At 33.0% G+C, this 27,597-nt stretch overlaps 1 protein-coding gene across 4 annotated transcripts in view; it reads right to left on the bottom strand.

The window, feature by feature from the left end:
- The window catches only part of LOC114326093 (inactive dipeptidyl peptidase 10), a 396,495-nt gene that overhangs the window by 183,186 nt on the left and 185,712 nt on the right, over window positions 1-27,597 (bottom strand). The gene's annotated exons all lie outside the window — the stretch shown is intronic.

Below are 27,597 nucleotides of genomic sequence, written 5' to 3'. Positions count from 1 at the left end.
CAATTAGAATAACTTTTTAATCGTTACCCGTAGAAAAATTATTTTTTCATATTTGGAAAGACTGGATTTTTATACACATTTAGAAAGAAAAACCATTGTTCTAGGACAATTAGGGACGAAGTTAGCCCCCCTTTTTTTAATTCACATGTTCTTGCAAAATAATTTTGCAATATTTAGAATTATTTTTTGCCATTTTTTTATTAAATTAATAGTGTAAATCTTCTTCTTTCATAAAATATCCAAAGTATTACAGTAACCTCATCATTTTCTGACTTATAGTGTTGCAAACAAAATTAATTTGGGATACACAAATTAAATAACTTTTAAACTATTTGACCAATTGCTTTAAAATTTAGGGTATGATTTTTAAGCATTAGAAGCCTCAGCATTCCGTATAATAAGAAGGTTTTAAGTTAATTTTTACATAAGTTCTAATATTTATAAAAACTCAAAATGTATGATTTATTTTGCAATTTTCTAAGCAACCAATAGGGATAGACATATTCAGCGAACGCCATATTGAAATTTTTTAGACGATTTATGAGTTTCTTACTCTTGTTTAAAATGCTTTACTTTTTGGCAATAGACGAAAAAAGCGAAAATTTACCGTTTTTTGATATTCATTTGTTTATAACTATGTATATCATCAAAATCGGCTGCAGGAAACATATAGGTTATTTATAGATGTCTATACTCAGACTATATTTTACTTATTACATATTCTAAGGTAAAGTTCGTTAGAAACGGTGATAAGGGTTCTCCTTGTCCATGTCCAGATGTTGTACTAAATGGCATCGATGTTCTGTTTCCTATCTTTACCTGTGCATATATGAGTCTGTTACGCACATTTGAATTAGCTTCACTAATTGTGTTGGTATTCTCATTTCTAACATTGCCAGCCATGGTCTGTGTCTTTTATCCAATCAGCGATATGGATAATAGGGTATTAGGTCTGGATCCCGCGTATGAAAGAAAAGTTTATTAATAGCAAGCTGAAATTTTTTTAATAGTTTAAGGGTGTCTAGTCAGACTAACTTTGATGTATTGGAACTCTGGAACAGAGAAAGTTTTAATTGTGGAACAGGTTAAAAATTTGGAATGTCAGACTAAGAAGATGTCCCATGTATTTTGTCGGACAGAATTTCCAATTAATTTGTTACCCTTTCATTAAACTGTCCTGCAAAAATCTGACTGCTATTTATCACCAACTGGGCATTTTAATGAGTGGAACACGTAGAACATGTCAAATGACAGGAATTATGACAGGTGACAAATAGCAGTCTGATTTTTGCATGAGAGTTTAATCTCTGTTCGGAGAGTTTAAATCTGTTCTGTCGGAAAAAATACATGTGCCGCTTTCGTGGTCTGATCGTTCCAAATTTTTAACCTGTTCCACAAATAAAACTTCCCCTATTCCAGTGTTCCCATATATCAAAGTTTATTTGACTAGACACCCTTAAGCCATTAACAAATTTTCAGCTTGCTATTAATCAACTTTTTTTTTCATTCGCGGGATCCACACCTACATCTATTTTGTATAAATATGATGTATAATTTAATCATAGTAAGTACTGTTAAACACCTTTAAATATACCTACTCTAATTGTTATTTCGCTAATATCCTTCGGAGTGATGCAGCTTTTGGTTTTAAACAAAAAAGAATTAATAAATAAATATATGGATATTAAAACAACTAGTAGTAAACACAATTCAATTTAATCGCTTTAAAACATTATTTCTGCATCATTTGGTCTTTTACTCTATATCACGTAATACGCAGCTTGCATATTTCCACTGTTTTGCACACATATACATATGTATATGTTTTATGGATACCACCGTTACCAGCTTACTATCGCACCGGAAAATTAAAAACGCATCATTTATGACATTTTCACATTATTATGGCTCTCCTGACATTTGTGTTTCGACGAAATTTATAGTCATCTCTAAAATCGAGCTGAACGCGAAAGCTGGATTTCATAAAGCTGTACGAATATGTATAAATGGGTGTATTAAAATTTGTTACATATTAGGATGAATATAGTTTTTGGAGTATATAAACCAATAAATAATGAAAATATGCTTGGATTTTATGGGAAGTAGAGTTGCATTTTTTTATAAACGTACAATATTAGACCAGAAAGGATCTGTTTTGAGGTGGATGTGAGAGGTGGCTTTTTAAATATGCCCGGAACATTAATAAAAAAATTAAAATATTTAAAAATTTTGAAAAACATCGATTTTTTCTAGTCTCATTGCTTATAACTTTAAAACGATTCATTTTGGAACAAAGTCGTAGCAAAAGAAAATAAAGATAATTGAATTTTGTATAATATACGATTGGTTTAAAATGTCTTAAATTATTGCCCTTTCCGCAAAATAGAAATAAATAGAAAATAAGGGGGCAAAAAAGACTGTTTTTATTCAATGTTTTTTAACCACTTTAGTTGCACTTAGAACCTTCATAATTCGCTTAGAAGATTTTTACAACATACTTAAACTGTCCACCAAATTTCATTAAAATCGACCTGCATAAAATCGATTTTGGATAATAATTTTGCAATCTAAATTTTTTTAAAAAACGTTCAAATTTGTTAAAATCTTTCTGAACAAAGAGTAGACCATTTAGAAGTTTGCTAATTTTTTTACATATAAAGAGGTTCTCAACCTATCTAATACACTTTACAGAATTAAAATCGGATTATTTAAGCGGTCTCAGCACTGTTTTAAAATTATAAACAATGTTTTGGCTTATAAACAAATACAGTGAGGACGTTTGAGTTGGAATAAATTCATTTTCTCGATAATAGGCGTCTCTGGAGATAAATCCCGAAACGGGTTGATTTTTATTTTTAAATTATTATTTTTTGACATAAATATCATACTAGTGACATCATCCATTTGGGTGTGATGACGTAGTCTAAATATTGGAATTAATTTAATTCAATTTTTTTTTAATTCAAACCCTGTATAAATAATTATGTTATTGTTTATATTAGTCAATACAAAATTGAATAGCTTTTCGATTGAGCTATCACACGACACCTATTCTCATTTAAAAAAATCATCGATTACGTCATCACGCCCAGATGGATGACGTCACTAGTATGATATTTGTGTCAAAAAATAATAATTTAAAAATAAAAATCAACCCGTTTCGGGATTTATCTCCAGAGACGCCTATTATCGAGAAAATGAAATTATGCTAACTCCGTATAAAACGCCGTCCACACTCTCGCCGAAGTCGATCGAGGTTCAACAAGTACGAGAGTGTAGACGGCCACCTTATCTAACTTTTCCTAACTTCGTTCTGCTTCAGAAAAATGTCGGTCTAGCGCAGGGGTCGGCAACCTGCGGCTCGCGAGCCGCATGCGGCTCTTTGGATGTGAAGCTGCGGCTCTGTAGTTCCACACGCAAATATTATTTACTTTACCAAAATAAATAAATACCAAAATATCGCGATAAAACCAGTGCAACTGTTGACACGAATTACTTCAGCACAGTTACAAAAAAAATTAAAGATGAATTTGCTAGCAGATTTGAACAATTCAAAACCAACAGAACCACTCTAGCATTCATAGTAAATCCTCTCAACACAAATAGTAACGAAATCCACGTTGAGCCATTTGGAATAATTGATATCGGATTTTTAGAAATGCAATTGATCGATTTAAAAAGTAAAGCTTTGTGGAGTGGAAAATTTACAGAATTTTAAAAGCAAGTTGGAAGAGTTGGAGGTCCAGAAATGTATGTACGTAATGCAATAAAAGTGGACAGCTTTGAAAGAAATGCCGCGAATTGTGGGACTTATATTCGATGCATGGAATAGTCTTCCAGATTGCTAGTGCGACAGTGAGGTAAAGAAATTTGGCATTTGGAGTGCTAACTATCTTTGGATCGACATATTCTTCAGAATCTTTCGACATACAGAAAGCGTTCTCTTGCATGAATATAATTAAAAGTAAACTAAAAAGCCAACTAACAAATGAAAATTTAGAGTCGTGTATGGAACTTAAAACAAGTTATGAGCCAGATTTATCCAAATTTTTTAAAACCATGCAAAGCCAACGCTCCCATTAAGATTATTTGCTAAATTGTTTGTCATTGAAGTACAAGTTACTGTAGTAAGTGAATATTTTTGTTTTAATTTTTTACTTGAATAAATGAAATGTAATAAAATATATACATATGTGAAATACACTATACAGGGTGAGTCACCACTAACGGGACGGAATATTACAGCGAAACGGTAAAAGATTTGAAAAAAATTTAAATTGAATAGTTTGTAACTTGATAAAAGCTACATTTTAAAATTATTTTGAAATATACAGGGTGTCCCAATAAATGGCGGCGTATCAAAGTTATATTTTTTCTTATGGAACACCCAGTATTTTACTGCATTTTTTAATTACACGCAAAAAATAAGGTATAGTTTCATAAGGCTTCCCTATACCTATGTACAGAGTGTTCTGAGTTATGTTGACTTTTCTTAAAATGTAAAGTTTTAAAAGAAGGCTTATTCTCAAGTTATTTAAGAAATTATAAAAACATTACTTTTACATCTAAACAGTTGGATATTGGTTGAATGTATTCCATAATTAATTATTACACATTTGTCTACAGGGTGTTCAAAATTTATAGTTTCATTAGTGGGGTATTCAATGTGTCATATGATGCGTATTTTAAATGGAACACCATGTATATTAATAAATAATTATACTTATCAAATTTACTTCTTTCGAATGGTATATGGATGTCCTATACCTAGGTCTCATAGTTTTTGCGTAATTTACAATTATTTAAATTCTTACCATGTAAATCGATTTTAAAACAAAAGATGAAGTTAATTAATGTCATTGTATAACATTGTCATTTTATGACAATACGGTCTGGTAATTATCTTATAGTTAATGCATTCCATGATTGATTATTACACATTTATTTACAGAGTGTTCAAAATTTACAGTTTCATGTTTAGATTATTCAATGTAGCATAATATGATGGGTATTTTATTAGAACACCATGTATATTAATCAAAGATTGTACTAAACACAGGTTCCTGGGTTAGGAAGTGCAGCATTTACAATATTTTTAATATAACCTTATTTAAAAAAAATCATCTTGGTCAATCCTGGTGACCTAGGTGGCGAGATGTATGGACCGAATCTACCTATCCATTTATTTCTAAATTTTATGTTGAGGTTGTTCTTAACATCACGTCAAAAATAAGCAGAAGCTCCGTTCAATTTTAGCCACATGTTTGTTTGTTCGCACGCTAAGTGGAAGGTTTTAAGAAGGATTCAAAAAACTTGTTATAAGAAATTTAAAAAAGTTGCTCCATTCAGGTTTTCGTCAAAAAAATATGGGTCGATAACGTACTGGCTCAGAATACTGCCCCATCGGTGTTGGCGATCAACAGTTAAATGTTTGTTTATTGTATCATAATAAAATGAAAGCTATGTCTATTAACTAGACGATTATTATTAAAAGTAGGTAGATTCGTCTCTACACAATACATTCTTAAAAAAAATCAGGATCTTCTCCAAATTCTAAAGTCTATAAACGAAAAGTTAAACGTTCCTGTTCTGTCTAATGCTGGTGTAGTTGAGTTTTATACGGATGATAGCGGTTTTTCTTATGCATTCTACATACACTTGTTTGACTGATCTCCAATTGACTCGACATTTTTCACGTAGGTACTAGTATTTGGGTTTTCTGTAACAGAAAGCAGGACATCAAGTTCGTTGACGTCATCAAAAATAAATGGTTTATTTTTATTTAACTTTTCCTACCTATGAAACATTACCAGTAGCACGGAATCTATCGAGAAATCTCTCAAAAATGTCCTTTTTTGGGTGTCTTCTATCACGATACTTTTAAGCGTAAAGTTTTAGAAGCTAAGAGAAAATTTTAAAAATATTCCCCAATGCAAAGTAGCATGTCTACTCTTTCATAGATAGTGTGATTATTCATTTTTAGGAACAATTAAATTTGAATGTAATTGGCTCTGCCAAAGCCATTTTTAAGTAAAAAAAAATTGAATATCATACACGGATGTTTATAGTTTTGATAATTACCAGACCGTACTGTCATAAACTGACAATGTCATACAATGACATTAATAACCTTTTGTTTTAAAATCGATTTACAGATTAAGAATTTAAATAATTGTAAATTACGCAAAAACTATGACACCTAGGTATAGGACATTCATATACCATTCGAAAGAGGTAAATTGGGTTAGTATAATTATTTATTAATATACATGGTGTTCCATTTAAAATAAGCATCATATGACACATTGAATACTCCAATAATGAAACTGTAAATTTTGAACACCCTGTAGACAAATGTGTAATAATTAATCATGAAATACATTCAACCAATATCCAACTATTTAGATGTAAAAGTAATGTTTTTATAATTTCTTAAATAACTTGAGAATAAGCCTTCTTTTAAAACTTTACATTTTAAGAAAAGTCAACATAACTCGGAACACTCAGTACATAGGTATAGGGAAGCCTTATGAAACTATACCTTATTTTTTGAGGACAATTAAAAATACAATAAAATACAGGGTGTTCCATAACAAAAAATATAACTTTGATACGCCGCCATTTATTGCTACACCCTGTATATTTAAAAATAATTTTAAAATGTAGATTTTATCAACTTACAAACTATTCAATTTTAAATTGTTTTCAAATCTTTTACCGTTTTGCTGTAATCTTCCGTCCCGTTAGTGGTGACTCACCCTGTATACATATTATGAATAAATATATTAATTTTTTTTATCAAAGAACTTTATTTCTACGAGTACTATTTATCGTTGACAAAAAAATGTGGCTTTTTAAAAATTTTGAAATTTTGTAAATTGTAATTTTTGGCTCTTACGACTCAAAAGGTTGCCAACCCCTGAGTCTAGCGCGTTCGGGTCAAAGGGATCTTTGTCGGTATCGCACCGCTTGAATGTGTTCCTCGCGAAGTAGAATGAGTGTGTAGTGACGGGTACTTCGGACTTCGGTCAACTTTGGCGAGAGTGTGGAGCCCGTTATACGTTCTGACTATGAATATCGAATTACCGATTAAGAATACGAATCTCCAAGGATTTCCTTACGTTTTTAAAACGATACACCCATACAGGAAGTATGAAGCCCGCACTTCACTCTCGCCGAAGTTGATCGAGGTTCAACAAGTACAAGAGTGTAGACGGCCACCTTGTGTAACTTTGCCTCACCTCGTTCTACTTCCATTCTCTGTCGGTCTGGTCAAAGTGATCTTTGTCGGTATCGCACCGCTCTTTGTCGGTATCGCACTTCCTCGCGAAGTAGAACGAGCGTGTGGAGAGGTACTTCGGACTTCGGTCAACTTTGGCGAAGTAACTTCGCCGAGAGTGTGGAGCCCGTTTTAAATGAGTTAAAATGTACCTATTATACAAGTTTACGAACGTGTTAAAAGAAATACATGATAATTTTTTTTTGATGGTAGTAAAAATAAAAGATAAATTGCATTATCTAATATATTTTTAAGTAAAATATTTATGTTGATATTATTTTTTTTAAATCCCATTTGAAAGAGTCTGGGAAATTTTTTATAAGTTGAAATGGTTGGGTTAAATTGTATATTATTGCAGTATGTATATATTAATCTTACGCTAGATTATATTTAATAATAATCAATAAATATATAATAATAAAATAATAAATAAATATAGTAATTAATAGAATAAAATGGTTTTATTAAAAACTGTGTTTTATTTATATTGATATTGATGTTCTTTCGATAGTACTAATTTTGATCATATTGATATCGAGTATCGAGTCGAGTGGAGTATCGCAATCTAAAGTGCGTTGTAAATGTAACATTGTAACCTATTGGATTGAAAAAACCGAAAACCGGTTTTTGGAGAAACCGGTTTTTTTACCGGTTATAACCGCCAGGTTAAACCGTAAGCAAAAAACCGGTATAACCGAAAACCGGTGTTTTGTCAAAAACCGCCATCCCTGCCTCGTACTGCTCGTACCATATTATCGATCGGCAGATGCATTATTTTAAATGCGAGCGTTCACCAAAATGAAGGGTAGGATACTAAACTCTAGGCTAGGATACGATGCGATGGTCTCCGTAGTGAACGCACCCTTAAACTAAACAAAAAGTTTCTTTTGAATGAGATATTTAAAATTAAAAATCACACCAAATTTTCTATATACCCGTAACTTATTAAAATAAATATTATAGAAGTTTTCAGGGACTTTTGGTTCTAGGAATAATGTAATCTTTCCTCCTGCGCTTAAATTTTTCAAAAATATTTATTAGATTTCTCAGGTTTTGAAAAAAACGAATGCATTTAAATTGCATTGTTTCGAGATTTTGCGCCTACCCTCTTAAGTAATGTATCATAATTTTAGTCCATATGTAAATAAAAAAAAAGAAAAATACCGAGGTGAAAAAACATGCTAAAATTTTGAATATATCTAAGTTAGTTAAATTCGTTTGAATGTAGTGATAAACTACACCTTTACCCGTACTTCTAAAATGCAAGTGTACTGTAAATTTCATTAACGCCTCAAGTCATTAAATGGAAAACTTTTCTACTTAAAGGTAAACCCAATTAGTAAAGTTTAAAAACTAATTAAAAAATACTGACTATGAATAATTTCTCGTCGTGAAAGAAATTCTCCGGATTCTGTTTCGACGTAGTTTAGTTAGGGGTGGAGGGGGGGTTTAAGAGAGATGATTTTTGTGTTGAGTCACTGTAGAATGATCCATTAAGAATTTTTAAAAGTTTTAAAATTTATATATGTATGTATGTAAGTGGTGTTTCTAATATCATCCCAGTTCATACAAAAGTGCATATAGTCCAGGGCGGATCTGTTTTGAGATGGACGTTGAGAGGTGACTCTAATTTTTTTGCAGAAATTGCTTGGAATTAACCCATATAATGATAATTGAGTTATCTTCCCGCTCAAAAAGGTCCTGAACATTGTTTAAATAATCAAAATGTCAAAAAATTAAGGAAAAATTCGATTTTTTTCTTCGTTTTTTGACTATAACTTTAAAAGTGTTCACTTCCAAAAAGAGGTGAACTAAAATAAAAGTTGCATAATTAAATTTTCTACAATACAAGATTGGTTAAATTTTTTTAAAATTGTTACCCTTGTTGCAAAATAGCAATAATTGCGAAGAAAACATAAAAAAAAACAAGTATTCGGATTTTACGTTTTTCAACCATTTCTGCTACACTTAGGACCTTCATACTTCACCCAGAAAAACATTATGATATGATAAAGCAATACTGTAAATTTAGTTAACATTGGTTTAACAACTTTTGCAAAATAAATTTTGCAATCCAGCTTTCGCAAAAAAAATTCATTTTTTAATGTTGCAGGACTGAAAATAAAGCAGATAGCAAGTTAAAATTTTCTTTACAAATAGAAGAATACTGCACCTTTCATTTTCAATTTGCAAAATTAAAATCGGTTAACTACCACAACGTCAGGAATTTTTTTAAATAAACATTAATTTTTATTTATTTTTTTTATCATATTTTGTTGTATGTTCATATTTTAATGTCACAAAAACCAAACTAATTTGATTATTGTTTGTTAAAAATTGTTTAAACAATTGCATATGTTTAAAAATAATACACTTTTATTTCCAAGTTAAAATATATGAACAAAGAAAGTTTTTGCTAAAAAGTGTAATTTCAAAGAACAGAGTATGTGTTTTTATTTTGCAATAAACAAATTTATTTATTTATTTCGAAATGTACTAAAAATTAAAATTTATTAATAATTATAAAAGGTCATTGGAATGCCCAATCAGAGCGAACGTATTCGCTGTCCTGCGCGTACCACCAAAAATTAATGTATATTTAAAAAAATTACTGACGCCGTGGTAGTTAACACATTTTAATTTTGCAAATTGCAAATGAAAGGTAGAGTATTCTTTTATATGCAAAAAAATTCAACTTGCTATCTGCTTTATTTTCAGTGCTGCAACATTTTGAAAAAATGAGTTTTTTTGCGAAAGCTGAATTGCAAAATTTATTTTGCAAAATCTGTTAAACCGATCTTAATGAAATTTACAGTATTGTTTTATCATATCATATAGATTTTATTGGTGAAATATGAAGGTCCTAAGTTTACCATAAATGGTTGAAAAACGTAAAATGCGAATACTTGTTTTTATGCGTTTTTTCGAAATTATTGCTAGTTAATCCTATATTGTAGGAAATTTAATTACGCAACTTTTACGTTGATACAACTTTTTTCGAAAATGAATACTTTGAAAGTTATAATAAAAAAAAAACAAGAAAAAAATCGAATTTTTCTTTCACTTTTTGACATTTTGATAATTTAAACAATGTTCCGGACCTTTTTGAGTAGGAGGCTAACACAAATATTATTATATGAGTTATTTGCAAGCAATTTCTGCAAAAAAAATATGAGTAACCTCTCAACATCCAAATGTACTAAAATTTGTTTTACAGATTATGATGATGCACCCTGTTCTAATATGAAAGAAATGATAATAACTACGCGGCTAAAAGGAGATACGATGCAAAATATCGTATGTTCAACATTGTACATCTATTATGTATATTTCTAATATAGATTTTTCGAACAGAAATAAATGAAAAACCTCAAATTAAAATATTGGAGATCTTTTTCAGAGGAGAAATTATTCATTTACTACGTCTTTCATAAAACTAAGTGTATCTATTTTAGCGTAAAGGAATAAGAATAAAAAATGAATAATACATGTCTTAACACAATTGTTTGGTTTGACAAGTTAGTGGGTAATATTGTTTATAATACCTTTACAATATGCAAATTTTAGATGAAAGGGGATATGTCATTTTCTTTTGTAATCTTGTGAAAAATCCATTTTGTTCATTCTTCATTTTTTGCCGTATTTCGTCGATATTTCCTACATTTGTTGATGCATTTTGTTTTTCCTAATTCTTCTATATACTTTTCTCTTTTTCATTTCTTTCAACTCTTGGATACTTAAACTTTTTGCTGGTTCGGCCATTTTTTTCCTCTTTATTGTATTAGAAACCTAAAGAACTTGATCCATACAAAGAGATACGTAGCAGAATTAAACGAACAAGAGCAGCATTTACGAATATGAAAAATCTGCGTACCAACAAGAGACTTCATTTACTGATACAATACCATATTGAGAGATGCCACACATTTACTCAGTGCTGCTGAATAGGGCTTTTCATTCACAGTCATTTGTTTCGAGGTTCTCTCATATGTCGTAAAATCCGTGTATATTAATATTATACACACACTATTCAACAATATTTCAGTAGCAGCAATAGTCGCCAAAATAACAAACGAGGAAGTGGCTCAAGCGCTTCAAAAAATAAAGAAAGAAAAGTGGTAGGACCAGATGATATTCCTGGGGAAGTATGGAGAGCATTGGGAGAGACAGGAACAAGGTGGCTAGCAGGTCTATTTAATAGAATTATGGAAGTTGGACAAATTCCAGACAAACTACAGGGCTATAAAACTGCTTAGCCATACCATGAAAATATGGGAAAGAGTAATTAATAGACGGATACGTGAAGAAACCGAAATATCCGAGAATCAATTTGGCTTTATGCGGGGCAGCTCAACAACAGCTTCAATTTTCATTATAAGGCAATTGATGGAAAAATACAGGAGTAAAGGAACAAACGCTCATATGGTATTCATTGATCTTGAGAAACCATATGATAGAGTTCCTCGAGAGATTCTGTGGTGGGCACTCAAGAAGAAAGGAGTGCCTGGTGAATATGTAAAGATTGTGAGGGATATGTATGAAGGAGTAAGGACTAGTGTTAGGACAGGTGTGGGAGAGACTGATCAATTTCATGTAAAAGTAGGATTGCACCAAGGCTCTGTGCTTAGTCCGTATTTATTCTCCATAGTTTTGAACCAGATAACAGCGAAACTACAGGGTAACATTCCATGGTGCTTAATGTATGCTGAGGATGTCGTGTTAGTAGGAAATAGTGAAAGAGACTTAGAACAAAAACTGGAACAGTGGAGGCAAGCTCTGGAGGAAAATGGTTTAAGACTTAGTAGGACAAAAACAAAGTATTTGGAATGTTCATTTAAAGATGGAGTTACTACAAATAAAATGGTATTTTTGGATGGTGAACTGATTGTAAAAAGCAATAGTTTTAAGTACCTAGGATCGGTATTAGAGAGTAATGGAGAAATTGATGGAGATGCATGCAGTAGAATTAGGGCTGGATGGATAAAGTGGAAAGAAGCGAGTGGTGTGTTGTGTGACCGAAAAATTTCAATGAAGCTGAAGGGAAAATTCTATAAAACAGCCATAAGACCGGCTATGATGTACGGAACTGAATGTTGGGCAGTGAAGAAGAAAGAGGAACAACGAATGCATGTGGCGGAAATGAGAATGCTTAGATGGATGAGTGGAGTGATAAAGAAGGATAAATTTAGAAATGAGTATATTAGGGGAAGTCTAGGTGTGGCACCAATTGATGCCAAAATGAGAGAGCATAGGTTAAGATGGTTTGGTCATGTTCAACGTCGAGACGTTAATCACCCAATACGAAGAATAGCTGGAGTGCAGATTCGTGGAAGGAGTAGAGGAGGAAGACCAAAGAAGACCTGGGTGGAGACGATAAGGCAGGATATGTTGGTAACGGGTATTGACATTCATATGACCCAAGATAGAATTGTGTGAAGAAATGCAATTAGGGAGGCCGACCCCGCATAGGGATAAGGCAAAGAGAATAATGACACAGACTATACAACATATGACAGAATCTCGAAACAAATGACAATCGATGAAAAGCCCCATACGAAGGATACTTATTCTTCAAAAAATTTTTAAAGTTTCCTGAACGGACCATATATCTAACGCAAAAGTATTAAGCCGAATAGGGAGAGAAAGAGAATTGCTGCACATAGTGAAGTAAAATAATGCAGCCTATCAGGGTCACATAGTTATTAATTCCAAGTACCATTTTTTAAAATTAATGGTGTATGTAAAGACTAAAGGAAAAAGAGGCATAAGGAGAAAGTAATACTCATGGCTAGATAATAGAATGAAAAAGAAGGGAATGATATAATTGTCGACAATATTCAGTAAGTGAATAAGACACTTTAAAGAAGATCGTTTTAGGCTTTTAATTCATTTTGCAATCACTATGTAGTGGTCGCTATCCGTGTCTGCTTTCCGCTTGTTTATTCTTAAAATTTTCTAGTTCTATTAGATACCTGCTTCTCCACTAGTTTCACTGCATTCTTGACCTATATTTCCATTTGTATATGTTTCGTTTATGAGCTTTTTCCATCATATTTGCTTTATTTTTTATTTTTTTCTAAATTATCATTATTTTTCAGAACGATATTTTCTTTTCGTAATTGCGTAGTTATATTTTTAGCGGCGTTCCATACTTTCATTTCAGTCAATCATCCAGTAGCGGCGCCTGGTATAAAATATTGGGGGTGCACACATAATGTTAATATATAAAAAGACCTTGAGACCCTATTTCCGTAGGTAAAGGTTTTTGAGTGTCTTCAAATTGTAAAAATCAAAGGACCTTATTAAAAATTACAATAAATAATGTATTTTATTGACTTAAAATTATAATTTAGTGTTTAAATGTTACAAGCAAGTTTTGTAACGAAAGTCAGTCGCCTGTTATTTTTTAGATAAATTATTCACAAACAAAATCAGTAAAATTTGGAATTTCTTGAATCATTTTTTTTTTATTGAAAACATTGTGAGTGCAGTTAATCGATCCTGGCCCATAGCTATTCTAAGGAAAGTTTTGATACGTTTCAATGCAGAGAGACATCGTTCTGTTTCTGCAGTTGTCACTGGCATCGTAACAAGTACATAATTGGAGAATTCCAATCTGGAATTCCAACTGGATAGTTAAAATCGTATCTTCTATTTTATTCATTATGCTTCCTCTTCTCCAAATATGTGCTTCACACCTACACAATTTGTAAGTTTTTACACAAATCTCCATTTTAAATAATCATTTATAATCCCGACGTTTGCACTTTGGTACATTCTTAATTAACAAATTTGGTTTCGGCATTTTTAATTTTTCTTCTAAATATAATATTTCTTCTAAATATAAAATTTAATTGATTTTAAATATTCCACGCTAACATTTACTTCCACAAATCCTTCCATTCTTAATATAGTTCCGAAATTCGAACTTCGTGTGCCGTGCACGTTGAAAACACCAAAGATCATGCCATAAGATCACATCTGACTTGTGATCCTGTGGCCATCTAAACTTGTGGGCTATAGAGGGTAGCGGAGTGGGTGGTGAGTTGTATTTTGTCGTATGAAAAGTCATTGGTATAGGAACCACTGTGAGAGCGGTGAACGCGGGGTTCTGTCTAAGGCCTCGCATCCGTGAACTTTCTCCTTTGAAATAGAATAAAAATAATTAAATGTTACCTATTAGATACTTATAAACTCCTTGGATCTGTTATTTCGAATTTCTTAAAATGTTATTTATAGAATGATAAATATTACATATATGAATGTTGGTGTGAAAATAATTTTGGGGGTTCACGTGCACATGTGCACTTATGGAGAAACCGCCACTGCAATCATCATAGATTCCTTTAAAGGCATATCTTTCTTTGTTGTATAAACTGTATCATTACCTTTCTAATATGCGCTTTAGGTTAGCTGGCATCTTTTAGTTTTTATATATTCATCAATTTCCCACCTTCGCCACAAGCTCTACATAATAATTCCTTATTTTTGATTTTCGCCTTCGATGATATTTTGTATAACTATGTAGAGTATAGTATTTAATTGTTCAACTATGATCAGAATTTGAGTTGTGAAACAACGAAAGCAAGAAACTGTTACAGAAAAGCACCGAAAACATCAACAGGAAGAAAACCCCAGCAAATAACAGTGCATTCATTTTATTTTCAAAATAAGATACCTACTTTGAACAACCTTTTAGCAGACACTAAAAAAAAGAAAACATTGCCAAACATAATGAGAGACTAATTTTAAATTTTGCACGAATTATTCTTCAAAGAAATAATCTGCTGGAGGAGATGCTATTTAAAGAAAATTCAAAAATTTAAGAGAAGGCAGTAAATTTTTTTATCTGGATAAAATAAATCATTTTGTAAGAAAAATTTGGCATGCTAGATAAGTTACAAATACTTCTCAGAGGTTTCCTTAAAGTGTATGTATAATTCGTAGAGGATCCCGTCAATTATAACGTATTAAAGAAAATAAAGAGTATTTTTGAACTTTATCAACGTTATTCCTTTACGTTTCAAAATCTAACTAAGTATTCTAACCTAAAATGTTGTACTAAAACTATAGTCAGTACTCATTCCTTTAAAAACATACCACTAGAGATCCATTCCGAATGCACTAGAGCTTTTTATCTAGCTGTTAAAATGTGGTGAAGAAATTGAGTGTTTATTAGAGCTTTTCAAATACAAACTACCCAAAAATTAGCCTTTGAAATACCTATATAGTTTGGTTATCTTTAGGGAAATATCAAAAAAAAAAATCACCGTCAGTACCAAAAACAAAACTGTTTACACGGTATATTCTTTCTATTACTATTTATTCTTTCTATCATCCTATTTCAATACCATTTATGCCAACGGACGCCTACCTAATGGTTGGTCAAATTCATTTCATTGTTCATAAATTTATCTAAAAAGACAACAGCAAAAACCTACGTTGATTATAGAACCATCAGTTTGTTAAGCAGTCCAGAAAGCCACTGCGCATCCGCTAGGAAAAATATTCCGATTCGGATTTTTTGCACAATCTTACTCAAAAAGGATCTCTTTTGACAAATTTGCATGTTGCCAGGACCAAAAGTGGGTCAAAAATTTTTTAAACGTTTTTTTTTTTCCCCAAAATTATTTTTTTTGCATGGAACAAAGTTTTTTTAGGATTTTTGGATCATTCCAAACAGAAAAGGTCTTTAGTGACTTTTCTCTAAAGTTGATAGTTTTTGACATATAAGCGATTAAAAATAGAAAAATTGCGAAATCGGCCATTTTTAAATCGGCCCTCATAAACTATGTGAAAAACTGAAAATTTGAATGTTGCCAAGGTAGGTAGATATTCTTTAAACATCGATTGATGAAATCCCAAAGAGTTTTTTGCAACACAATATTCAAAACTCCTTTGTTTTTTAATTGCTAATCAAGCGTGCGCGACACTATTTTCCACCGTTGCATGTGTGTACATTATGGTGCAAATGAAAGGAATAAATTCTTTATTTCGTAAACCGGCGACTTTAAGGTAAAACCCCGAAAGAATTCGATTTTTATTTTTAAGGGATGGTATTGTGGCATATATGGTATACCTACTAGTGACGTCATCCATCTGGGTGTGATGACGTAATCAATGATTTTTTTAAATGAAAATAGGAGTCGTGTGCTAGCTCATTTGAAAGGTTCTTCAATTCTCTATTCAGTAATATAAACATTTACATAATTAATTATACAGGATATCCAAAAAATTTTTATTAAATTAAATTATTTGACAAAAAAGAAGAATGTATGTAATTTATTTATGTAATTCAAAATAAAATTTACTGCTTTCACAAATCAGAAAACAAAGTTTATTTCACCAATAAACATTGCTTTTCGCTTGAATTAAATGTTCAAACTTCCAAGAGGCAGGTGGCTGACGAAAGTCGGTTTGAACATTGAATTTAATCGAAAAGCAATGTTTATTTCTGAAATAAACATTTTTTAGTTTTCGGGTAACAGTAAAATATATTTTGAATTAAATAAATTACATACATTCTCCTTTTTTTTTCAAATAATTAAATTAAAAACTTTTTTTGGGCACCCTGTATAAATAATTATGTAAATGTTTATATTGCTGAATAGAGAATTGAAGAACCTCTCAAATGAACTAGCACACGACCCCTATTCTCATTTAAAAAATCATCGATTACGTCATCACGCCCAGATGGATGACGTCACTGGTATACCATATATGCCACAATATCATAACTTAAAAATAAAAATCGAAATGTTTCGGGATTTTTCCTTAAAGTCGCCGGTTTACGAAATAACGAATTTATTCCTTTCATTTGCACCATACTGTATACACATGCAACGGTGGAAAATAGTGTGGCGCACGCTTGATTAACAATTACAAAGCAAAGGAGTTTTGAATATTGTATCGCAAAAAACTCTTTAGGATTTCATCAATATCTACCTACCTTGCCAACATTTACATTTTCAGTTTTTCACATAGTTTTTGAGGGTTAAAAATGGCCGATTTTGCAATTTTTCAATTTTTAATCGCTTATAATATGTCAAAAACTATCAACTTTAGAGAAAAGTTACTAAAGAACTTTTCTGTTTGGAATGATCCAAAAAACCTAAAAAAAGCTGTGTTTCATGCAAAAAAAATAATTTTAGGAAAAAACAAAAAAAAAACGTTTAAAAAAATTTTTGACGCACTTTTGGTCCTGGCAACATGCGAATTCGTTAAAAGGGGCCCATTTTGAGTAAGATTGTGGAAAAAATCCGAATCGGAATATTTTTCCTAGCGGATGCGCAGTGGCTTTCTGGACTAAAGCCATTTATTGAAAACTTTTCTAAAATTAATACATGGTCGTATCTACAATAAATATGAGGAATATCTAAGTGACACACAGTTTGGTTTCCCTCTCTCATTCGGAACGAGAGAGGCATTGTACTTGCTCAAAGATGTGATATATCTGTAGACATGTGCTGTTATTTTATTGACTTCCAAAAGGCATTTGATCATGTTCTCTCTCTTCAATCCTGACCCCCCGGAGGGAGTGTAGTGGTCGACGTGATGTCGTGTATTGTCCGTCTCCAAAGATCTCTGTCTCTGGTCATTTCTTTTAACTCATGCACAGGTCTTTTGCATATTCCTGTAATCTGATCGATCCATCTTGTTGGGGATCTTCCTCGTGATCTTCGGCCTTCCACCTTTCCTTGTATAATGAGTCTTTCCATGTGTTCTGTGTTGGCTCTCATAACATGTCCAAAGTATTTTAATTGTTGGAGATGGACTTTACTGGAGTGTCATTGGCTAACTTTCAGCTATCTTAAAATTGAATTATTTTTTCTATGGTCGGTCCAAGGAATTCGTAGTAATCGTCTCCAACAGCACATTTCAGTGGCGTCTATCTTTCTTCTTTCCAAATTTCTCAGGGTCCAAGATTCACATCCGTAGGTCAGTATTGGGAATATCAAGCAGTTGATCAACGTCATCTTTAACGCTCTTGAAATTTGACAGTCCTTCCATATTGTGGTCATTTTGCTGTGGCGACTTTTGCTAGATCACATCTACGTTTTATTTCTTCTTGTAGTGACCCTGTGTTTGTGATTAATGATCCCAGATATAAATATGAGTTCACAAACTCAAACCGATCAATTGTGGTTATGTGTGGATGATTGTTATGTAGTCTATCCGCTATCATGATCTTTGTCTTTGATATGTTTAATTGCAGACCAAATATTTGACTTTCGTTTTCAACCAGTCGTATAAGATCAATCAGCTCTGCTTGACTATTTGCAAGGAGGGCTGTGTCATCTGCAAAACGTAGGTTGTTTATTTTATGACCATTTATTGAGATGCCTTTTTCCCATCCTTCAAGTGCTCTTCACATAAATGCTCTCCATATATATTGAATAATTGTGGAGATAGTATACATCCCTGCCTGACACCCCGTTCTGGATGAAATTCGTTTGAAAGTGTGTCAAACGCTTTAACTGATCCGGTAGTGTGTTCGTATAGTTCAGTTATAAGAGAAATAAGGTGTTGGGGTACGCCTACTTCTTTCAGTATTCGCCATAAGTGTCTCCACTTGACCCTGTCGAACGCCTTACGATAATCTATAAAGCATATGTACAGTGGAATATTGAATTCCCTAGATTTTTCGATTATCTGTCTTATATTCAACAGGTGTTCTCGAGTAACTCTACCTTTGGTAAATCCAGTTTGCTCTTGTGGAATGTCTCTTTGAAGGAATGTTTTTAGTCTCCCATTGATTATATGTAGCAGTATTTTACTGGCATGTGATATAAGAGAAATAGTTCTATAATTATCGCATTTATGGAAGCTGCCTTTTTTATGAATTGTTGTTATTGTAGATTTTGTCCAGTCTTCAGGCCATTGTTTAGAATGCCATATTTGGTTACAGAGTAGATGAAGTAATTTTACGCCAGTTTCTTCTGTGGCTTTCAGCATTTCTGCTGTTATCATATCTGGACCTGGTGCTTTATTATATTTGAGCTTAATCATCGCGAGTCTTACTTCATTTTCAAGTATATTAGGTTCTTCTTCTACCTCGTCAAAGATTTGGTTAATAGGTTCTTGGCGTTGATCATCTTTATATAGGTCCCTGCAATACGATCTCCATGTCTCTGCTATATCTTCTCTGTTTGTTCTCAGAGTTCCATTGTTGTCTTCAATGGCCCAAGTTCTGGCTTTGAAGTCTCTTGTTAAGTAGCGTATTTTTCTGAATAGATATCTTGGCTGGTTATTCTGATCATGTCTCTCAATCTCTTTGCATATACTTTGATAGTACAGTTTTTTATCTACCTTGCATCTTCGTCTTATTTCTGTATTGAGGTTTCTTAAACTAGCTTTTTCCCTTTCAATACGCACACCACTTTGACAAATATTTCTTCTATTCTCAATGATTTGAAAGGTTTCATTTGTTATCCAGTGTTTCCGTTTCACAGGAACATGTTAGGCACTCTATATTGAAGTTCTAAGAAAATCAAACAACATCAGTTTTAGTAGAGAATTTCGAACCACATGCTCTTATTATTAACCTTCGGAGTACGGAGATTATTTGACTTACTTAGATTACGATGATGGGTCAAGCGTGACCCATTTTCATTTTATTTATAAGGATGTTTTAAATAGTCAGTATTATAAAACAGTATCTTTAATTCAACAAAAAACAAACAAAATCCTAAATTATTGTATTTAAATTTTTTAAGATGGTTACCCATGGGCATATACTAGTTCGCTCCGGCGACCAGATTTTAATACCTTACAGAAAACGGGCATAGGTAAATTTGGTCCGGCCATATATTTGAATAAAGTGGAACCTCGAGAAGTCGGATTAATCGAGACTGCGGCCGATCCGAGTTATCGAAAATCCGAGTTAGCCGGAGAATATGGTAAAAATTAATAAAATACTTACAGATAAACTCCATTATAATTGCAAAAACATGAAATACATAAAATATGCACAATACATCTTAATTACGTACAGTTGTATACAGTATTGTTTATTTCTTGGTAAAAAACTTGGTCAAAGTGAGAAAATGTTTGTTTTGTCTGATGAAAATCGGTTCGGGTTAGCCGGACTTCCGGGTTATGGGAGGCCGACTTATCGGGGTTCCACTGTACGTATACCCGTAAACAGAGACGGCTGCGATTTACGTGTACCTACAAACATATTGAAAATAGTCTTCGAAATCCGAAGACCGGGTCAGGACTAACCCGGCATCATAGATGTTACGTAGAGGAAAAACTGTAATTTGCATGTTCACGAATTATGTACGAAAAAATAGATTGAAACAAATAAGGAGAACTTACGATCAATCGGATTTGTAAAAAAATTATTTCATAAAATATTAAGAAATAACTGAATTTCGGGTCACGCTTGACCCAGTCTTCGTACTCCGAAGGTTAAAACATGAATAGGGCAGGGATGCTTCTTGTGGCCCCTGCTTTTTAACGTTTATTCCGAAAGAATTTTCAGCAATGTACTTTCTGAAAATAACAAGGAATAATTGTGAATGGTGAAGTCATCAATACTTTGCGATATGCGGCAGTGGTGTCATGGCAAAATTAGCAGTGCCGGAACGCCTTTAAATTCTGGAATTGTTGCTTTTTATTTCATTTTAATTGTTGCTTTTTTCTTAACCGATGTCGGAAAGGTGTTATGGCATCATGACATCACTGATATGCGGACGACACCGTACTTCTAGCTTCTATTCAAGAAGATCTGCAAACATTATTTGAGTAAGTCATTGAGAGCTGTAAGGAAGCAAGTCTGGACCTGTACGCACGAAAAACCAAAATACTCGTAATAAGTAAACAACAGCATATAAAACTGTCTATTTATGTAAATATGTTGTATCAAATTTGCGCAGGTTGATCAAATTGTATACCTTCGATATCAGTTATAAATTGTAACGTGGAAAGTCAAGGTGAAATTAGATCCAGAATTGAGGAGGCTAAAGCCACTTTTAGAAGGATGTCCATGGTATTATGTAACAGAGATCCAAAATTGGAATTTGCGGATCCACTTACTTAGCTACTACATGTTATCGGTCTTACTTTATGGAGTCGAGTCTTGGACTGTGCAAAAAAGTGATCTAAATCGCCTTGAGGCTTTCGAAATGTGGTGCTATAGAAGAATTTTAAAAGATTCTTGCGTGGAGAAGATTTTAAACACCACAATACTAGAACGTCTTAGCAAGAGTACTGAGAGTATAAAAAGCGTCAAGAAAAGAAGTAGAAGTAGAAGAAGAAGAAGAATAAGAAGAAGAAGAAGACGAAGAAGAAGAGTACTGCGGTGATATATTGAGAGATCCCACATATAGGTTGCTACAAAATATAATGAAAGGGAGAATACCAGGCAAACACAGTCCAGGATCAATAAAGACTTTATGGTAAATTAGTTGGCGTAGGATGTGGTTAGTTATAACTGGTTACACATTATGTACTCATCACTAGTTTATTGGTAGATCAATGCAATGAATTGTACTCAACTGATGACGACGATAATTACATTCTACTCAGATAGTAAAGAGAGTGATGTTATCCTTACGTATGGGTTTGGTTATAAGGTACACATTATGTACTTATCACTATTTTATTGGTAGTTAAATGCAATGAATTGTACCCAGCTGATGACGACGGTGATTACATCTTTTATCGTATAATGTTTTTTTTATTGCTACCTCATCTGATCTTTTGAAATTATTTGATAGATAACTTAGATACATAAAAATATTGGAGCGAAGGTGAGGCCCATGCCTAAGAGGGGACGTCTCAAGGCTAATGGACATATAGATCATAGTTACCAGATTCTCCCATAAGAATTATTGCATATCATAATAAATACACAGCTATCGTCTTGCATGATATCGTCAAATATATCTACCATTTTATCAAACTCGAGAAGATTAAAACCATTCTTTTCTCTAGAAAAATGTATTATAGTTTAAAAAAAAGAAATGAACAAAAGAGGGCCAGGAGACGATTCCGTGAAGCGACTACTCATCATCAGCTTTGCTACGGCCCTTGAATAATGTATCAGCACTACGACACATAATCGGGCTATTTTCTTACTCCCTGGAATTTGGAATTCCTTTAAAATCACCGAAAGGGGAGAGAAGAAATATTCTATAGTGCATACTGCTGTGTATGGAAAACGATACACAAAAGATAAATATTGTATAAATTTAATCTTGAAAAGTGTCTTTCCGACACGAAGATAAATAATATTAGGAAAATTAGTAAATATTACAAAACACAAATGGAACTGCTTTAAAAATATCTGAAACTGGAGTTATACTCTGGGCTAATTAGCAAAATACTAGGAAAAGTTATTTATCAGCAATTTTAGTGCTGGAATCGAATCTTATGATTGTATATATTAATAATATAGATATTCAAAGTCCGCAGATAGTGTGCTACTTTTTTTATGAACAAAATGACGACCGAAAATCGTGTTTTTTTCAATTTTTGCTCTATTACTCCAAAGATTTTAACTTTACACCTAAAACGCCCAAATAAAAATTCACTGTAATTAAATTCTGCATAGAGACGTGATTTTCCCGATTTACTTCGACGAAAATTTTCCCCGGAAAATACGGGTTTTTCCAACAAAATCTTTAATTTTCAACTAAAATTTTAGATAAGTAATTGTTTATCAATAATTAGATAACTTGGTAATATAAAAGCTCTTTTCGTATAGATAATAATTCCAGAAGCCGATAAAAATTGAATCAACAGTTTAGCAACAATTGAATTGTTAATTAGAAATTTTCCGTCTCTATAATAACCACAATAAGTATGATACATAAGAAAAACTATGATTTTTGTATAAAAAGACACTGTACCTATCTAGTACACTTTATATAATTGAAATTGGACTATTTAGACGGCCTCAGGAATATTTTAAAATTATAAACAATTTTTTGGCTTATAAACAATTAGAATATTTCGGGAAATAGTCAATTAAATTAAATCATGAAAACGGTATCAGACGAAAAGTAGCAGGACGCTTCTTTTACAAGAAAAAACGTTTAATTGTGATGAGTGGTTCCTGGGATACAACCGGTCAAAGTTGTCAATTTTCACTCGTAATATCGATAGTTTTTATTATAATAATATATGTTATGAATATTTGAAAGATATGAAAATTGGTGTGGAGAAAGAGGACAACATAAAAAAGATGATGGTTCGAAAATTTTTTCCGTAAATGCCGGTCAACTTTGACCGGTTGTATCTCAAGAACACAATTAAACGTTTTTTTTAAGAAGCGTCCTGCCACTTTTTTTCTAATACCGTTTTCATTATTTAGTTTAATTGAATATTTCCCGAAATAATCTAATTACTGCAGCGGCGAAAACTGGTACAACAAGAACAGATAGAATACAGCAGAATAGCCATAAAAGCTAAAAGATGAACAAAAGAAAAGGAGATATCAAGAAGAAACTGATAAAGAGTTTAAAATGGAGAAGAGAAAGAAAATAGAAATGAATATGGAGGAAAAATGGGAAAATTTAAAGAAGTAATAATGAAGAAAGCAGAAGAGATATGCGGACACCTAAAAGTCAGAAAATTAAACAAAAAGACGGAATAGTGGAATACAGATATACAGGAAGAAGTGAGGAAAAAGAAAAAGGTCTGGAAAAAATACAATAGTACAAGAGAAGAACAAGATAAAAAAGAATATCAAAAACACAGAAACGTAGTGAAAGAACTAGTTAGAAACGGAAAGAAAGAGAGTTGGAAGAAGTTCGGTGAATCACTAAACCAAAATTACAGAGACAACAACAGATGCTTCTGGAATAAAGTAGGGAGTAAGTAAAGTAAGTAGAGGAGTAAAAGACAAATACAAAAAACTAAAGACAAATACAACAGAGATACTAGAGGTATAGAGAGAATATTATGAAGAGAAATATATGGGCGAGGAAAGTGAAGAAATAGAGACCGAGGGAACCATAGATCAGGTAGCAGCAGACGAATACCAAATGGAAGAAATAAGTTCAGAAGAATTGGAAGAAGCAATAAGTAGAATAAAAATAGGAAAAGCGAGCGGGGCAGATAAAATTGATCCCGAAACGATAAAATGGATAGGAAAAGAAGGAAAGAAGTGGTTGCTGGAAATAATGAGAGAAGCATGGAGAACAATCAAAATGCCGAGAAAACGGGAAGAAAAGTTACTGATCCCAGTTCACAAGAAAGGAGAAGAATCCACCTGTGGAAACTGTAGAGATATATCGCTCTCATCAGTAGTGTTCAAGCTCTATACGAGAATACTAGAAAGAAGATTTAGAACAGAGGTAGAAGAAAAACTTGAAGACGAACAAACAGCATTGAGAGCCAAAAGGCAAACAGTTGACAACATAAGCATACTACGAAATATAATAGAAAAAAATAATGATCGGGGAACAAACATATATATGACCTTCATAGACCTTAAAGCAGCGTTCGACTCAGTAGACCAGAAAGTATTGTGGAATACTATGGAGGAGCTGGGAATAACGAGGAAACTATTAGAGATAATTAAAAGTACGTACAGCAGAGTGGTGGAAAAAGCACAAATGGGAGGTAGCAGATCACTAGAATTTAGGATGAACAAGGGGATAAAATAGGGAGATAGCCTAAGCCCATGCCCATTCGTCATAATTATGGATAAATTATTTAAAAATGTAAAAAGAAGAACAAACCACTTAAAAACAATAATAGGCTACACGCACCTAACACCAGTTATGATAGAAGGATTACTGTGTGCGGACGACGTCGGTCTCTTAGCAGACAACTCGAGAAAGATGCAGCGACTAACTGATGTATGGACTGAGGAAATAGAAAAAATGAAAATATAAATAAACATCAGCAAATGCAAGACGATGTAAATAGGTCAGCAGGAGCAGGAGATTGAAGGCGAAACACGAGTGTTCTGTAAAGGACGAGAGTTGGAGAGGGTGACGGCCTACGAGTACCTGGGCACGATAATATCGAATGACGGAAAGCTAGACCTAGAAATTGCAAATAGGACAAAGAAAGCTACGAAAATATATTATGCGATTAATAATACGATTCTGGGAAAAAGGGAAATCAGCCAGGAAACAAAAATAGATGTCAATTTGAGATACGATTCTTTCCAGCTATCAAGTTATCAGAGATAAATGGATTTTATGAATTTCACGGATTCCTGCAACAGTTTCTTGTTATCTGATGATGTCTTTTTACAAGTTCAGTTCTTGGTGTTACTAGATAATTACGTATTAGATATTATTAACAAATATTTGTGGTTATTTGTTTATCATATCATTCACGATGACAATATAAATGGGCTAATAGTCCAGGAGTTTAGAGAGATTCAGTCCTATTAGTCTAAATGGAGTAGTATTAGACTGGAGCAGGGGTTCTCAACCTTTTATGTCTGACGACCCACCTTCTGATGTTTTTTCATATTCGCGACCCAACCTAACCTATGAAGATATCTTCTTCTTGATGTGCATATCCGTGACGAATGTTGGCGATCATCATGGCAATCTTCACTTTATCTGCAGCAACACGGAAAAGCTGCACATATGTTGTGTTGAACCAGATCCTGAGGTTCTTTAACCAGGATGTTCTTCTTCCTGGACCTCGTTTTCCAAATATTTTTCCTTGCAGGATGGCTTATAGGAGGGCGCATCTTGATTCATTTGGCATAATGTGTCCAAAGTATTCCAACTTTCGAGATTTGATGGTGGTTAGTACTTCTCGGTTCTTCCCCATTCTTCTAAGATCCTCCTCATTTGTGACCCGATCAGTCCATGGGATTTTAAGAATTCTCCGATATAGCCACATCTCAAATGCTTCCAATTTTCGGCACATATCCTCGTTCAAGGTCCATGATTCAACACCATAAAAAAGGACAGAGAAGACGTAGCATCTCAGCATTCTTACTTTTATACCAAGAGAAAGGTGGTGGCTCCCGAAAAACGCCCCCATACGGTTGAAGATTGATCTAGCTTTTCCGATGCGCACTCTTATTTCTTGGTTGTTGGTCCATTCTTCATTTATTATGGTGCCGAGGTAGTTGTAGTGCCTCACTCTTTCTACAGGGGTTTGGTTGATATAGAGTTGACCTTCTGTTATCTTTTTCTTGCTGACGATCAAAAGCTTTGTTTTCTTTACGTTTATATTGAGTCCATATTGTTGACTGTAATACGTGATTTTGTCCATGAGGACTTGTAGGTCTGCTAGGTTGTCCGCAAATACTATGGTGTCATCTACATACCTGATATTATTTATCCGGTAACCGTTTAGTAGAATACCTTTTTCAGTTTCGTCCAAAGCTTCGATAAATATTCTTTCAGAGTAAAGATTGAAAATTAGGGGAGACAAAAGCAGGTTTGCCTCACTCCACGCATGATTTTGACATATTCGATGAGTTCACCGTCAACTCTGAGGTTTGCAGTCTGATTCCAGTAAAGGTTTCTAATTATATTTCAGATCTTGTTTGTTAATTCCTGCTTCTTTTAGTATTTGCATCATCTTAACGTGTACTCGATCAAACGCCTTCTCGTAATCAACCCAGACATGCGTATACGTCGCAATTTACGTCTCTGCATCTCTGGAATAAGACTTGTATTGAAAATAAAGCCTCTCTCGTACCAACAGCATTTATGAACCCGAACTGGTTGGGCGAAATTTGACTTTCACGTACATAGCTTGTAAATTCTCGTATGGATTACCTTTAGGAACAATTTTAGGAGATGACTCATCAGGCTTATCGTACGGTATTCTTCGCACTTTTTGGCTCCTGGTTTTTTTGAAAGTGCAATAAACTTAGACTTCAGTCATTCTGTTGGTATTTGTCTAGAGTTGTATATGTTGTTGAATATCTTTGTGATTATTGCTATTGATTCGTTGTCCATCAGTTTGAGTAGTTATGCTTGTATATTATCGGGACCTACTGCTTTGCCATCCTTTAGCTGTATTACGACAGAATAAACTTCCTGCTGTAATATTCTTGGTCCATCATTTACCTCTTGTTCTAGCTCAAAGGTGTTATCTCTTTGGTCTTCAAATAGTTTTTCTAGATATTTTTTCTTACTTGGAATCAGCAGATGTAGGTGCTCATGGAGTAATATGAGTTTAAATGCAACGCAACATTTATTCTATTCTTTTTTGCTCATCAGCACGCTACCACAAATCTCAATATTTCAGTCACCAAGACCTTTTAATTTCGCACTTAACTAACTTAGCATTGAACTATGCCTTCAATAATATTATATATTTTTCAAATAGTGTCCTTTTAAATCAATCTTAAATAAACAGCATGAGGAAACAAGCCACGA

This window comes from Diabrotica virgifera, chromosome 9 (genome assembly GCF_917563875.1).
Source record: "Diabrotica virgifera virgifera chromosome 9, PGI_DIABVI_V3a".
Classification (NCBI taxonomy): Eukaryota; Metazoa; Arthropoda; class Insecta; order Coleoptera; family Chrysomelidae; genus Diabrotica; species Diabrotica virgifera.
This window is presented reverse-complemented; position numbering and strand designations above follow the sequence as displayed.